Here is a 14,399-nt window from a genome sequence, read left to right on the forward strand (position 1 = left end):
ATGTGGAAAGTTTTAGAATAACTATATACCAATACAGTAGGCCTATATGTTTAGACACAGAATTGTTTCAAAATGTCATTGGTGTTCACATTCGGCTTTTAAGTTTATCGTTTACCCCGTTCTTGACAATATCAGCTTGTTGTAAAATAAGTTCCCTGTTTGATTGAGTAATCAAATATTCCCACTCCTACAAATTCAATATAAGTAATTTATCCGTCAATATTATTTCATGCTAAAGTATTAATCAATGTTATTTCGGTAAACAGTGTTTAACCCTTAAATGCATAGCTTTCTATGTGTGCAAAGGGTTCTTTAAACCTTCATTATTGCAGCCAGTTTGGAAAAAAAAAATTCAATCGCCTTTGCACACGTAAGATGAGGTCATATTCCTCTCATTTTATATTTTGAATTGGCTGCTAGATGCACGTACCAATTAACGACAACAACTCTTTGTTTGTTGCAGAGCATGTGTGGCTGATACTTCAATAATTTGTTAAAATATGGTTTGTTTTCATTTCCTTTTTTTTAACTTGAAGTTTGCGATCAGAATTTTTCTTTTACTGTAGTTTGAATCACAAAGAAGGTAGTTATGTATTTGAAAAGTAATATTACTTCAATACATTTATTTTATGGGCAATTTTTGAGGCTTTGCACGTCTTCAATAATGCCCTGTAAGCAGTACAATTCGATATAGATTTTTTTAAATGGTTTTTCCGGCTTTCAGTACGTATCATTAACTATGAAAAAAATTATCAGCTCCAAAAGAAAATCATCATATAAAGATTGCATTTAAAAAGCATATTAAAGAACTGTGAATTTTCAATTATATTGTTTGAGATATGTCCTATCTTATCCCATATCAATTTATTAGCATTTTTCTATCTCTTTTTTTTAATTAAGTGAGCTCAACACCTTTTCGCGGTGCTCATCTGGTCCCCCAATGGAAGCCGAGATAAGACGAGAAAAAAGGGCCAGGGAATAACAAGAGTGAAAAGAGAGCTACGGAAAATAGAGAGAGAGGAATGTGTGTTTGCTCAAGGCGATAGGAACACTAGATAGAGTCCATCGGACAGACTAAATTGACCAGCTTTTCCCCTTTTTTTCCCGAATGAAATATATCTGTCGGGAGAGGACAGTTTTATGGCCACTCGAACAAAGGTAGAAGCTTAGGTGAGAAGGGACGAGGTATCGTCCACAAAAGAATCCACGCTGCAGGAAACCCAGTGGTCAGCGCTGGTCAGTTTCCTTATTTAGATATAAGGTTTAGAGAGTGTGACTCAAACTGTGAGTCACGTACCTTTTCCTGAGAGAGAGATCTATGCGTTCGAAGTGAGTTTGCGATTTATTTATTTGATTTTTATTTATTCATTGTTTCATTCCTTTCACCCCTTTACTTCATTATCTTTCATTTTATATGAATAGCTTCATTTGTATTTATTAGAAAAATTTATTCAGCTGTAACTAGGGATCTTTCAGACAGACAACGACCATTTCATCAGAAACTTTCACTTCACTTTTAGGGTTCAAGGGTTTAGTAAAATAGGAATTAGGGAAATTTTGGATTGAATATTTATGGTAAAAGACGTAAGATATGCACCTTAAATGCCTCATTATAGAGGACTGACTCCATTCGTTAGGGTCAAATATGGTCATTCTTCATCTCAAAATGATAAATGTCAAAATTATTTTGAACAAATTATAGCTATCACTGCGACTTTATTTACTCTTCTGAAGTGTGCGTATTATTGAATCTCCCTAATTTCCTAGTTTATCCGTATTAACTAATTTAATTAATATAAAATACACACACACACCTGTTGATCTCTATGTAGGAATTCCCATTCAATAAGACATGACAAATGGCGTCACAGTGATAGAATTTCTAAACAATATCAGATACATTTCATACTACACCATAAATATCACATATCATTTGTATTTTAATACTCAAGACGTCATAGTCTTTATAGAACATTTTAATTAAATCTAAATTCTAAATTCAGTTTTGCTCCTATCAAAGGTAACTAATACAGTATTATTATTGAGCTCTAACACATGGGAATAAAAGATATTTCAATATCACTTCATTATCTCTCTCTCTCTCTCTCTCTCTCTCTCTTTTATTTTATATAAATACCCTCATTTGTATCTATTGAGGAAAATCGATTCAGCTGTAACTGGGGATTTCTTATACTACGACATTTTATCAAAAAAATCCGCTTCATTTTAAAGCGTCAAGTTTAGGAATTTCCTCTTCAAATTTAAAAATTTTGACTGAGTATTTATGAAAAAAGACGTATGACATGCACCTTATATACCTCATTCTAGAGGACCTACTCCATTCATTAGGGTCAAATATGGTCATCCTTCATCACAAAATGATTGTCTAAATTATTTTAAATAGACTCCAGCTATGTACTACAGTGACTTTACTCACTATTTTAAAAATGCATCTAGTTAATTTAATAATCATCATATACACATAACATAAAAGAACCAGGGTTGGGTTTTTGCCGGTAAAAACTGGTATGAATTTCTGAACACTGAATTTCTCAAACTAAAATACCTCAGATTATCCGTATTAACTAATTTAAAATAGACCTGTTGAGAACTCTATGAAGGAATTTTCATTCAATGGGACTTGACAATTGACATCACAGCGATAAAATTCCAATGTCAAACTATCATAAATAGCATATCATTTCGCATTTTAATACTCAAAATTGATCATAATCGGTTTGATTGAACATTTTAATTGAGGGTAAAATTCTAATTCGTTCCTATTAACCCATTGACGCCGGTTGGTAGGAAAATTTTCCCATCAAAATTTTAATTTTTTTTCTTTGCCAACAAAGGGTAAGAGTTGTACCACTCAGTGGTTTTTTTTCTTTCTCAAAATCAAAGTCGTCTTCAACGGGTTGAACGTAAATACCTACGTAAAATCATAGTGCTCAATATCATTATTGAACTTATATTCTACAGTGTAATGAAATATATTTTTACTGAGTTAAAATTAAATTAAATTCAGTTAACTCTCGATTAAGTAGTTGCCAATCAGTAATCAATTAACTGTCAAAAAATTCGTTGTATAAAAGTTATTTTTCGCGTAGAATGAATTAATTGAAGTATTAAGAAAAAATGTAGTAAAAATTTGATTTTATATAGAAATTATCTTCAATGTAGGAAAAAAATAAGAATAAAAATCTAGTAAAAATTTCATTATGACTAACTTAAACTCAATTGGAAAAATTCTCTTGAAATTCTTTATCTGACTGAAATAATTCTCATTATTTTGGAACTGCATTCAAAATAAACATGAAATATATAGGCCTATGCATTTCTGTAATGCCTTATAATAATTATCACAGTGATAGCCACATGGATCGATATGCTCAAGCTTATCAGTCTGTTTTCGGCTGTTAGATAAATTTAAATTATTTCCTAACATGCATATGCATCGGAATTCGTAAGGGCCGAACACACATTCACACAATACAACAATACATATAGCCGAATGTATCTCTCTCGATGAAGATTCGTTCGAGTTATACATGCATATTCAGGACATTAATATATCTATACGACGTTTACAAATGAACATGTTCCCGTACAGCTACAATATAGATAATTATCATCGCGGTAATTAATTGACGGTTCCAGGGAGATGCTCGCTTAGATACGAGTACATCCCTCACATAATGTGACCTAGCTTTGTGAATTTTCGTATCAAGTCTTATACTCCTAATACAGTGGAACTTGGTTAATTAGAATATTGGATAATACGAACTTTTACGGACTCTCCTTGATTCTCTATCTAATTTAATGTTCAAATCTCTTGTTTAATTCACGTTAAGTTTTTTGGATGGGGAAAAAATGCTTTTAGTATGAGCAAATGTAGACAGAAGGGTCCACGAGCAGTCAGGAGTTGACTGCACTCTCGTTGACTACTTCTCTTGACAAATTTGTTCAATCTTCATTATCCAGGTCTGCTGACCAATTTGTTAAACAGTAAATCTTTAAAAAATAAAGTTAATAAACTTTGACGTTTCTAATTTAAGCGCACAGTGGTGCTGTTTTTCTCTACCTTAATTTCTGGCTCGAGTAACCATGCTAATATTCTGTCCACTGTAAGGAATTGTCGGGACAGTCCTGAAGATAACCCCATGTTTTATGACAACTAGAAATAAGAAACGGACACTTCTCTTCCTTAGAAAGCATCACCCTTTGTATGTCAAAATGTATAATTTTAATATGTTTTCGAGTTGGATTTGTTGGTTTAGGCACTCAGTTCGAAGGAAATTACCGGTTTTAATGATCGGGAACCAATAAAACCAGATGATCTAAATTTCTAAAATGATTATCCGTTCTGAATTAATCCACCAAAATTATTTGGATGACCAGTGATCAATCAGAAACGACTGTCCATATTGAAAGAATTTAAAATGTCAGTTCGTAAATGTTTAGTTTTTTTTTTGATAATTTAATGCCTATTTTAACATTGTTCAGCCGGGATGCATCGGAATTGTGCACAACTTGCAGAGCCGTAACTAGGATTTTTGCCGCCCCCACAACTTTAAAATTCGATAATTTTATACCGGTGTTCTTTGTTTCTACCTAAAATTCCCACCCTCTAAATTTTGCGTCCAGGGCCAGTTGCGCCCTTCCCCCCCCCCCTAGTTCCGGCCCTGACCACTTGATATGAATTGTATTGATCAACCTCTGGAAACATATTTCTTCTTTAAGAATTGTTTTTATAGGAAATTTTTTCAAACCATAATTGAAAACCAATTGATTAAACCAAACCACCACCAAATTTTTATCACCATAGAAAAAACAGTTTTTCTATGGCAGCCATCTTCAACCCGTTGCTCGCGAGCACTACGGTGCTCCCTGAAACACACAGAGTGCTCGATGCTCGTGTCCGATTTCGTGCTCGCGAGCACTTGATCAACGTTCCAATTAAACCACCTTGTACTAATTGCATTTAAGAACTGAAATCATCCTGATTTCATGCATTCGTGTCAAACTTGCCGTAGGAGTGCTCATATTTTGATTATGGGTACTGGCAGTGCTCGCGACTAGAAAAAGGTTGAAGACCTCTGTTCTATGGTGTTACAAATGATTAGCAAAATAAGGGAAACAGTTCCGTTACTCATGATCAGTAACTATTTCCATAAATCAAGTTTTGAGCATGGTCAAGAAATTCTACAGTAATGACGATTCGAGAACGGTGGAACAATGTAGCAATTAAATCATTTATTAATTCTATTTGAATATTGGTGATTAAGTTGCAAATTGTAGTCATTTTACGGATCCAGTATAGATTAGTCAGACAATTCGAAATTTGGATAATTCTAACTTTTTTTGCTATCCCCTTGAGCTTCGAATTAACCAAGTTCGACTGTATAAACACGCAAGAAAATTTCAATCTCTACTAAACATCGATAAGGATTCTTCCTTGAAACAGGATAATCAAAACACATCCATCATAGAATCTATATAAATATACGAACATGTATAAATAAGTTTAAAAAATGTAAATAACGTAAAGCTAAACAAACTAAAATACTAAATAAATTATAGCTATCTATAATTATAATATTTTTTTTTCTTCTATCAGATGCATTCTCTTTATGCGCAATAAATCAAGAAACACGTCAGTTAAACGGATTATTATTAATGAAGCTTATTGATTTTCCATAACTTTTATTTATTGCTCTTTTTCTTTATTATAAATTTTTTTTTTATATAATGTATTAAACTATTCAGAAAAGGAAAGTTTTTATGGTTTTTTTTTTTTTGCACCGGAATTCTTTGTTACCGTCGAGAAAAAATTCACCCAAAAAATTCCAGTCATTATTTTGCTTCAATCAATTTGTTTCGCCGAGAAGAATTCATTTCCAAAAAACGGGTATTGGACTTAAAGAAAAAAAAAAATTACGAACTTTGTAAATTTGCATTTACTTTATTTTTTTTTCCCCCTTATTATCATTATTTCTAAAGCAACAAAAGCTTTTCCCCTTTTTACTATCGAAATAAATGACTTTTCGCATTCTATCCGTACTCTCCTAATGAATTCCGTTGTTTTATGAGCAACTTAATTTAATTGGAGAGAAAGCGCCAAGGATATATATATTTGATTAGTTGACTGTTGCTTTGATTACCATGAATTTAATATCGGGATTCGTATTTGTGTGTTGTTTTTTCCCGGGAATATCAATCCCGCATTCTCAATCGAGAAATTAAATTCCTGCATCTTATTTTTTGTTTTCAATTAATTCTTATACTACTAGGTATTGAATTCATCATTGATTAAATGCATGACCATTTTGATTGATTTTTTTTTGTTTTCAATTTTTTTTTTAAAGAAAATAATAATTGTTTTTAGCAATCAAATACTTAGTATAATGAATTTTGATTTTCTGAAAATGATATTTATGATTTGAATATTATATTTTAATTATATCGACAGAATTTTGATGAATTTATGAAGTTTCACAAGTTTGGTGTGATATATATAAATATTTATCGTAGACAAAATGCTCCTTATAACGACCATGCGTTATTGCAACCGTTCCGTTCTAACGATAAGTGGGATACTGTAAGTGAATCCGATAAATTGTCCTGTTAATCCAATGTCATTTTTAATCCAATATTACACCTAACAAAGGTCATTCAACCTGATACAACGTCCAAACTCGGCTTTTCTCCAACGCTTTTTGCTAATAAATGCAAAAAGACTGCTTTTCGTTTGCTGAAATTGTGTTTGACCTTTAAACTTGATATTAGAGATATCAATTTTCAAATTCAATGATGAAAAGATTTGAGGTCCATCCATAAATTGGCCTACTTGGGTAATGAAAAAAATTTTTTTAGCTAAAAAAAAATGAAATTTAAATTTGAATTTTAAATTTAATTTTTTAGTCAATGAAATCTCAAACCTTTCCATCATGTTATGAACTGGACAGTTATTTTTATTTTTTTTATTTTGAATCAATTTCTATTCAGTTACATTGATGTGCCATTTTTTGTAATACGCCAAAGGTTTTGTCAATAATGCATTATTTTGAAAATATGCAAAATAATAAGTATTAGAGATGTGTAAAACTGTATACTGACATAGGATAAAATATACAGATAAATATATGTGTACCAAATTTGAAATGAATCAATGGTTGAATAATATTTTTAATGATATTTCTACTAGAGCATAGTTTTCACCATGAAAGGAGACCCCTTACAAATACGTATTTAATTTAACCAAAAATATAGAATAATAAAAGAAACCTCTTCAAATTAAATTCGTATATATCATTCAATGCAAAAATCAACCCATTAAGGCTTTCAAAAAGGGTAAACTAATTCCACTGAATTCTTTTTAGAAATTTATTGGTATTTTTTAAAGGCTGGGTATTTCAATTCCTTACTTTCTTCAAAATAAAAAAAGAAAACAGAGAAAAACAATAAATGTTGATAGATTTGTCATTTTGGCACATCGTTTTGACAGCTTTGACAGGAATTCACACTAAACTCGTTCTAATCCACCTACAACTCAATAGAAGATCAATAAGAAATACATTAACAAGGCAGTGCAGCGACAAATTTCACAATCAAGTTCGAGGGTTGACGTATGGCTTTTCCCAGAGGTCAAATTTGAACGCGACACAATTTCTCTTGCGCTTCTCTCCTCTTGGACGTTTGTTTGTCTTGTCGCTGCTCCTCTGGATCCACCATCCACATCTTGCGCATCTTTTCCAATGCTATTCCCTCCAACTATCCTCCTCTTCATCCTTTTCTCTCTTGGTTATCCTTCCTGCCTTCCATTTAAAAGCGGCATCATCCATCAGAAAATTGAGATTGTTCCACTCCGACTTAACACGGGGACCCCTTGGAAGCCCTGGGAGTAGCGAAACAGTGACACGTCCACACTTTCTTCTAATTAAACGTAATGATGATTACTTTGCATTTCATTCGTTGCATTTCTCTTCAAAGCTCGGGAATGAATAATATCTTAGATACAGAACCAACGCTTTATTGTTCGAGAGATTCAGATTTTTTTTTTAACTTCTTTTTCGTTACTGATTTCTTTTAAATTTTCTGAGTTTTAAGCAAATTTGGCATTTTATTTTTCCCTAAAAATACTATTAAAACTCTTTCGAGACAAATTTTTGTTTACTTAAACGAGATTGGCCCAACGAGACCCAGTGCTCCGAGTCAAACAAGGGGCCCTATATTATTTGGGAATATTTTATTTATTCTTAGATTATATTTTCATCAAATATGGACTTTCATACATTCGGGAAAAAAATTTCAACCATTCTGGAAATGTTTTTTATTTATTTTGGAAATATTTTCAATTTTTTTTATTAATTTTGAAAGTGTTTTTTATTAATTTTGAAATTTTTTTTAATTAATCCTGGAAATGTGTTTTTCAATAATTCTGGCAATATTTCTTTCACTAATTCTGAAAATATTTTTGCGAAAATATTTCTTCATTAATTCAGGAAATATTTGTAGTTATCAATTTTGAAGAATTGCAAAAAAAAAAAATTCCGTATGAGATTATTTATCTCAGTAATTGTTAAATTATTTTTATATAATTAGGGAAATTATATCTCATAAATTCTCAAATTATTTCTCATAAATTCTGAAATTATTTCTCGCATTAGTTCCGAAATGTTTTCTAAAAGTAAATTTGAGAAATCACTTTTCTCAACATTTCCAGAGCAATTTTTTCTCTTGTGGTATTTTTTCAGCACATTTGATTCTGTAACTATATAGATTCTATATAAATACTTCTATAGATTCTGTCAGCGGGTCACTGCAAAAAGCTTCAAAGGCCACGTGTAGCCCTCAGGCCACGCGTTGAAGACCCCTGGTTATAAACTATATACATAGTTTTAAAGACGCGTGTCAAATTTAATTTGTTGTCTATAAATTAAGATTTAAAAAAAATCTAGCCATAACTTTTTTAAATAATATTCCTAATAAATTATTATTTTTTAAAATAAATATTAAACGAAAAATTGGGTACACAGGTATCTCAACTAAGAAAAATATCATTAAATATTCTCTCCGTTAAATTTCTACAGTTCATAAAAATTATAGATATAATTAATTATAAATTTTATTAAAAATGATGCTCAAGTTTCATGTTTTTTTATTATTATTATTCTCATCGTCTCCGTAGAAATATTTTTTTTTCATTAAAAAAAAAAGAGTTAATATAAAATAAGTTGAATGGGAAAAAAATGAATTTGCTTCCTTAAAAGTAATTAAAAGTTTCCTGAATTTTTAAGGCATCAGCTATTAGTAACGTTTTGAAAATATTGATTAGTATTTTATGCTAATTATGATGACCCATCTGAGAGAAAGAGGGAGTAAAAACTCCGCAAGGAAGGGAGATTCAAGTGCAAAAGAGAACTAGAAATATTTGTTATTTAAAAAAATTCCCAAGCTGGGCTTGTGTGACAGCAAATTTTTTTTTTTTGTATATTTAATCCGTATTTTCTATAATGAGTCTTTGAAGGGTTGAAATATTAGCAAATGATTAAGGAAAGAATCAATATTTTAATTAAGTTTCAAAAATTAATTAATGTATTTGACTTGGGTTCATAAAAAAAAAACGTTCGAAATAAATGAATGAGAATCGAAGACACGATTTTTTCTTTCAGTATATTCTATTTATCAATAACGCCTTATAAAAGATAATAAGATAAAGGATTTTCTGTGTAAAAAAGTAACTTGATAATAAATTAGGAATATTCGTTGAGATAATTATTTCTCGTGTATGATATAACTTTAAAATATAATATAGCTAGAGCTAGTTGTGAAGGATTGTAAAAAAAATATATTACCAATACATCTCTTCCCCCCTTAATCCTTAAACCCTTTTTTTAAATACGTAAATATCTTGATTTTAATTATTTGAATTTGTATATTTAAAATAAGTATATTGAAATAACTGAAAATAATGCAGATACTGTGTTGGACAGGGTGATAATATTTTTTTTTTATAAATGTGGCTAGTACCAGAAATAACAGGTTGGGTATAACTTGAATATTTAATTTTATGTAATTGAAATACGAAATATCACAAAGAAATGCTTGACTTGAAATAATTGCAAATTAGGCAGAGATAAAGCTAGACTAATCGGTCAGGTGTCTGTAAAGATAAATAATAATAAAAATGACTGGTTTTTTGGGTTTGATTTTCAGAATTCAAATATATGTAATTAAAATACGAGATATTACATACAAATAATGTGACTGACCTAAAATAATTTAGAATAAGGTAGTTAATACTATACAGAGTGATCAGGCTTTTTTTATATGAATGCAAAAAAAACCAGAAATAGCTGGTTGAGTTTAATTTGGAATATTTAAATTTATAAAACTAAAATGTAAAATTTTACTTAAAAATATGTTTGACGTGAAATAATTGCGTATTAGGCAGAGATAATGCTGGACAGATCGGGCAGATTTTTGTTTTTTGTAAATGTTTGTAATAACAAAAATAATGGATTAGATTCAACTTCTATTATTTAAATTTATGTAATTAAAATACTAATTTTTTTACATACAAATACGCTTGACTTGAAATAATTCAAATAATCAAGATAATTCTTTATAGAATAATGATATTTTTTTACATGGGGATAATATACCAGAAATAGCTGGTTGGGTTTCATTTTGAGAATTTTTAAATTTATGAAATTAAAATACGAAGTAATATACAAAAATATGCTTGCCTTGACTGAAATAATTGCAAATTAAGTAGAAATGATGCTAGGCAAATTGGTCAGATTTTTTTGTAAAGGTATATAACATTAACAACTGATTGGGGTTTAATTTTTAAAATTTTAAATTTATGTGAATAAATATATTATTACTTAAAATTATTTCGATAAGGCAAATATTGGACAGAGCCCGGCTGACGCGCTCTCTTCAACAGTTGGCTGATGATCGTATTATTTATCTAATTATAATTGGTCTCTCTATCATAGCCCGTTTTTAACGAACACACACGAATTCATATAAACTATTGTATAAAATTGAAAGAATATTATTAGAACTGGAGACTGAGTTTAAAAAAATAAATAAATCGCAATGATATAGCTGGAATAAAGCAGATGATATATAACGAGGCAAGATATTAGAAAAAAATGTGCAGGAAAGATAAGACGAGAGAGAGAGAGGAGAGAAAAAAATCATTCTTCAGACCACGTTTATTTAAATGATAAAAATCTCCAACACTTACTGGTAGCCTTTTCTGTTAGTGTCGGATACAAAAATGAGAAGCGACTGGCCAGCAAGATCTCTTCTAATTACTAGTTCAAGGCAGCGAGTCACGAGAAACTCTAGGGAGTTATTTGCCAAAGAACAAAAGTAACAACAAAACCTAAGATTTCCAGTTTTGGAGAGATCCGGGTCTGCTCGCAGGGATTAGATGAGAAAGTGAGAGTGAGAAGTGAAGGATTTAAATATCCCTTGTGAATTTAGCGAAAAGTATGCCATCCTCCTGGAAAAGTGGTGCAAATTGCGACGTCTGGCTAACGAGAGAAGATTTTTGTCCCCCCCCCCTCCCAACATGTCCCTTACAACCCCCCCCTCTTTGTCCTTTTCTGAAATATTTACACTCTCATGCAAAGAAATAGTTCTCGCGAAATAAGAGATAATTAGGAGTTTTAAAAATTATTTAGCTAGATTAAGTTTTGGGTGAGAAGTTTTCGAGAAGTTGTTCGCCTTTCAGATGGATGTGGTCTTGAATTGTTCGAGACGTTAACATATGCTTGGATTTTTCCCGGGTAAAGATCTGGATTACTATTCTCTCTGGCGGAACTGGAGAAAAAGATCTGGAAAATTTTCGTGTTGTTTTTTTAATAAATATGTCCTTTCTCACTAATATCTAACAAGGAAAGGGCCCCAAGGTGACGTCTTCAAAAAGTTTCGAAAAAATTGCTACTGATTCCACTAATTCAAATATGCACAGAAATGTAAAAAAATCCGGCGGAATTATTATGGGGCACTCAAAAAAAATTGTAAAATTTAATATTTTCAACGCCAATAGAAGCCAAGAATGAATTAACAGTAACGTCTTTCAAACAACACATGATCAGGAGCAACACAGAGAAATAAAGTGAAAAAAGAAGTGAGGCATGTGCGAGAGGGTAAAGGGAAATTTTCATAGATATCATCAAGAAGCGCGAGAGGCGATGAGTATCCATATGCTGTCATTTTTAATATTTTTGTGACTTTAATAATTACACTCCACTGCTAATTTTTTTTTGTTTTTTATGCGTGTCTGGGTGAGATGAATGTATTTAAATTTTTTCATAATATTTGAGGACGACACTTTGGGACAATTTCCTTGTAAGAGGAGTTTAAAAAAAAAAATTCCATCACTACGAGAAAAAACATTTCCTCACTAAAAATATCAAATCCTTGAATTCTTAAATAATTAACATTGGTTGTTCCATAAATTTGTACGGATTTTAAAATATCATGAGAAATGAACAAAACCTAAGCTTTTTAATTTTGGATAGATGTTAGTCTGTTCAGGGATTAGATGAGAAAATGAGAGTGAGAAGTGAGAGAGAGACTCTGAATTTTAAATATTTCCCTTGACTCTGTAGTGAAAAGTATGCCATCCTCTTCTGAAAAAGTGGCGCAAATTGAAACGTCTGGCTTACGAGAGAAGATTTTTGTCCTCCTCAACTTGTCTCTTACAACCCTGTCTTTGTCCATTTCTGAAATATTTACACTCTCAGGCAAAGAAATAGTTCCCGTGAAATAAGTGACAATTAGGCGTTTTAAAAATTATTTAGCTAGATTTAAGTTTTGGTGAGAAGTTTTCGGGAAGCTGTTCGCCTTTTAGATAGATGTAGTCTTGAATTGTTCGAGACGTTAACGTATGCTTAGATTTTTCCCGGGTAAGGATCTGGATTACTATTCTCTTTAACGAAACTGGTGAAAAAGATCTGGAAAATTTATGTGTTCTTTCTTGAATAATCTTTTCACGTGAATATCTATAAGTCTAAAGAAATTTCCACAAATACAGGTTGTCCCATAGTTCATAAATAGTTTGAAAATTAACGAATTAATGAAAACTGAAGGAATTAGTGTATTTAAATCCAAATACAAGGTCATAAGAGACAAATTACACAACGAGGTGGTTGAATTTGAATGTGGTTTGCGAAAAAGTTATTCTCACAAATACAAATACAAAGCCACAACAGGCAAAATGCCCAATGAGGTGGCTCACGAAAGTGGATTTTTTTTTTGGTGCAGGAAAAAATTTATTTCAAATTTTTCTCGATAGAGGACGCTGAACGAAAGCAAATCATAGATGGTTGAACATGAATCTTTCTTCAATGACTTCTGTGTCCGAAATGTTCATAAAGATTCAGCTGGCGATTCGTGGATGAGATAAAACAACTTCACCACTAGTGTTTTATCATTCAATGCCAATATCACAATGTAAACCTTACGTAAGCATCAGTAACAGGAAAATATTCATAAATGACCTGTTAATCTTTCACCGATGATTATATGGGACTGATTTCCATTTCCAGTTATCTATTTTTGTGCAGCGCCCTCTATTGATAGAAATTTGAACTACCTTTTTTCATGTACCGAAACCCCCCTGAAGTATAACGTTTTTGCAAAAAAATTTTCACATACACCAATTCCTTTAATTTATATGAATTTCCATACTATTTACGAATTTATGGGGAAACCTCAAACATTTCTCCATACAAATATCAGAAATTTAAAACCCTTATAATCAGGGGGGGGGGGGATCTTGAATTATAGCTCCAAATAAAAAAAAAAGTCGGAAAAAAATTACCTGTTTTTACAGTAATAAAAACTCCCAGCTATTATAATTTATGTGATATCATATATCTCGATTTTTACTTAAGCTCAAGAGATTCGATATTTCAATGATTTTTCTCTCAGAATTATTCCCAATTTAGTTTTGGTAGTTTTCGTTATTCTTATATATCAGTAAATCTGAATAAAAACCACTTAAACCCTTTGTTGAACACATATTCTCTACATTTATTCGGAAATTTTACTGTTGTCCTTTTTATTGTTAAAATTGAAATTTATTGTATAGGGCTTTAAGAGTACCCATAAAGCTAACATCAACATATTTGCCTCGTTTTTTGAACTTATTTATAAGATTAGTTTGGCTCTCGGATGTATGTTGATTCTGATTCATCTAAAAATTGTCCATTAAATCAATTGAAATGGATATATATGAGTGAAATTTATCGTGATTAAATTCGCTATGCATATCATTTGTTAGCTTGACTACCAGTTCAGTGAAACTCCGATATAATGATATTCCGCGGGCCAAGGAAAAATATCGTTGTAGAGAGATAATCGTAATATCG

The 14,399-nt window shown here is 31.1% G+C and overlaps 1 long non-coding RNA gene across 1 annotated transcript in view; it reads left to right on the forward strand.

Moving 5' to 3' along the window:
• Positions 1-1,268: 1,268 nt before the first annotated feature.
• The window catches only part of LOC149073498 (uncharacterized), a 77,328-nt gene continuing 64,197 nt past the window's right edge, over positions 1,269-14,399 (forward strand). Inside the window, exon 1 of the long non-coding RNA XR_016194517.1 lies at positions 1,269-1,329. This is a non-coding gene — a long non-coding RNA (uncharacterized LOC149073498). The remainder of the gene's footprint in view (positions 1,330-14,399) is intronic.

Source organism: Pholcus phalangioides, unplaced genomic scaffold (genome assembly GCF_987345545.1).
Source record: "Pholcus phalangioides strain wild (caught in Gottingen) unplaced genomic scaffold, Ppha-v1.0 ptg000017l_1, whole genome shotgun sequence".
Lineage (NCBI taxonomy): Eukaryota > Metazoa > Arthropoda > Arachnida > Araneae > Pholcidae > Pholcus > Pholcus phalangioides.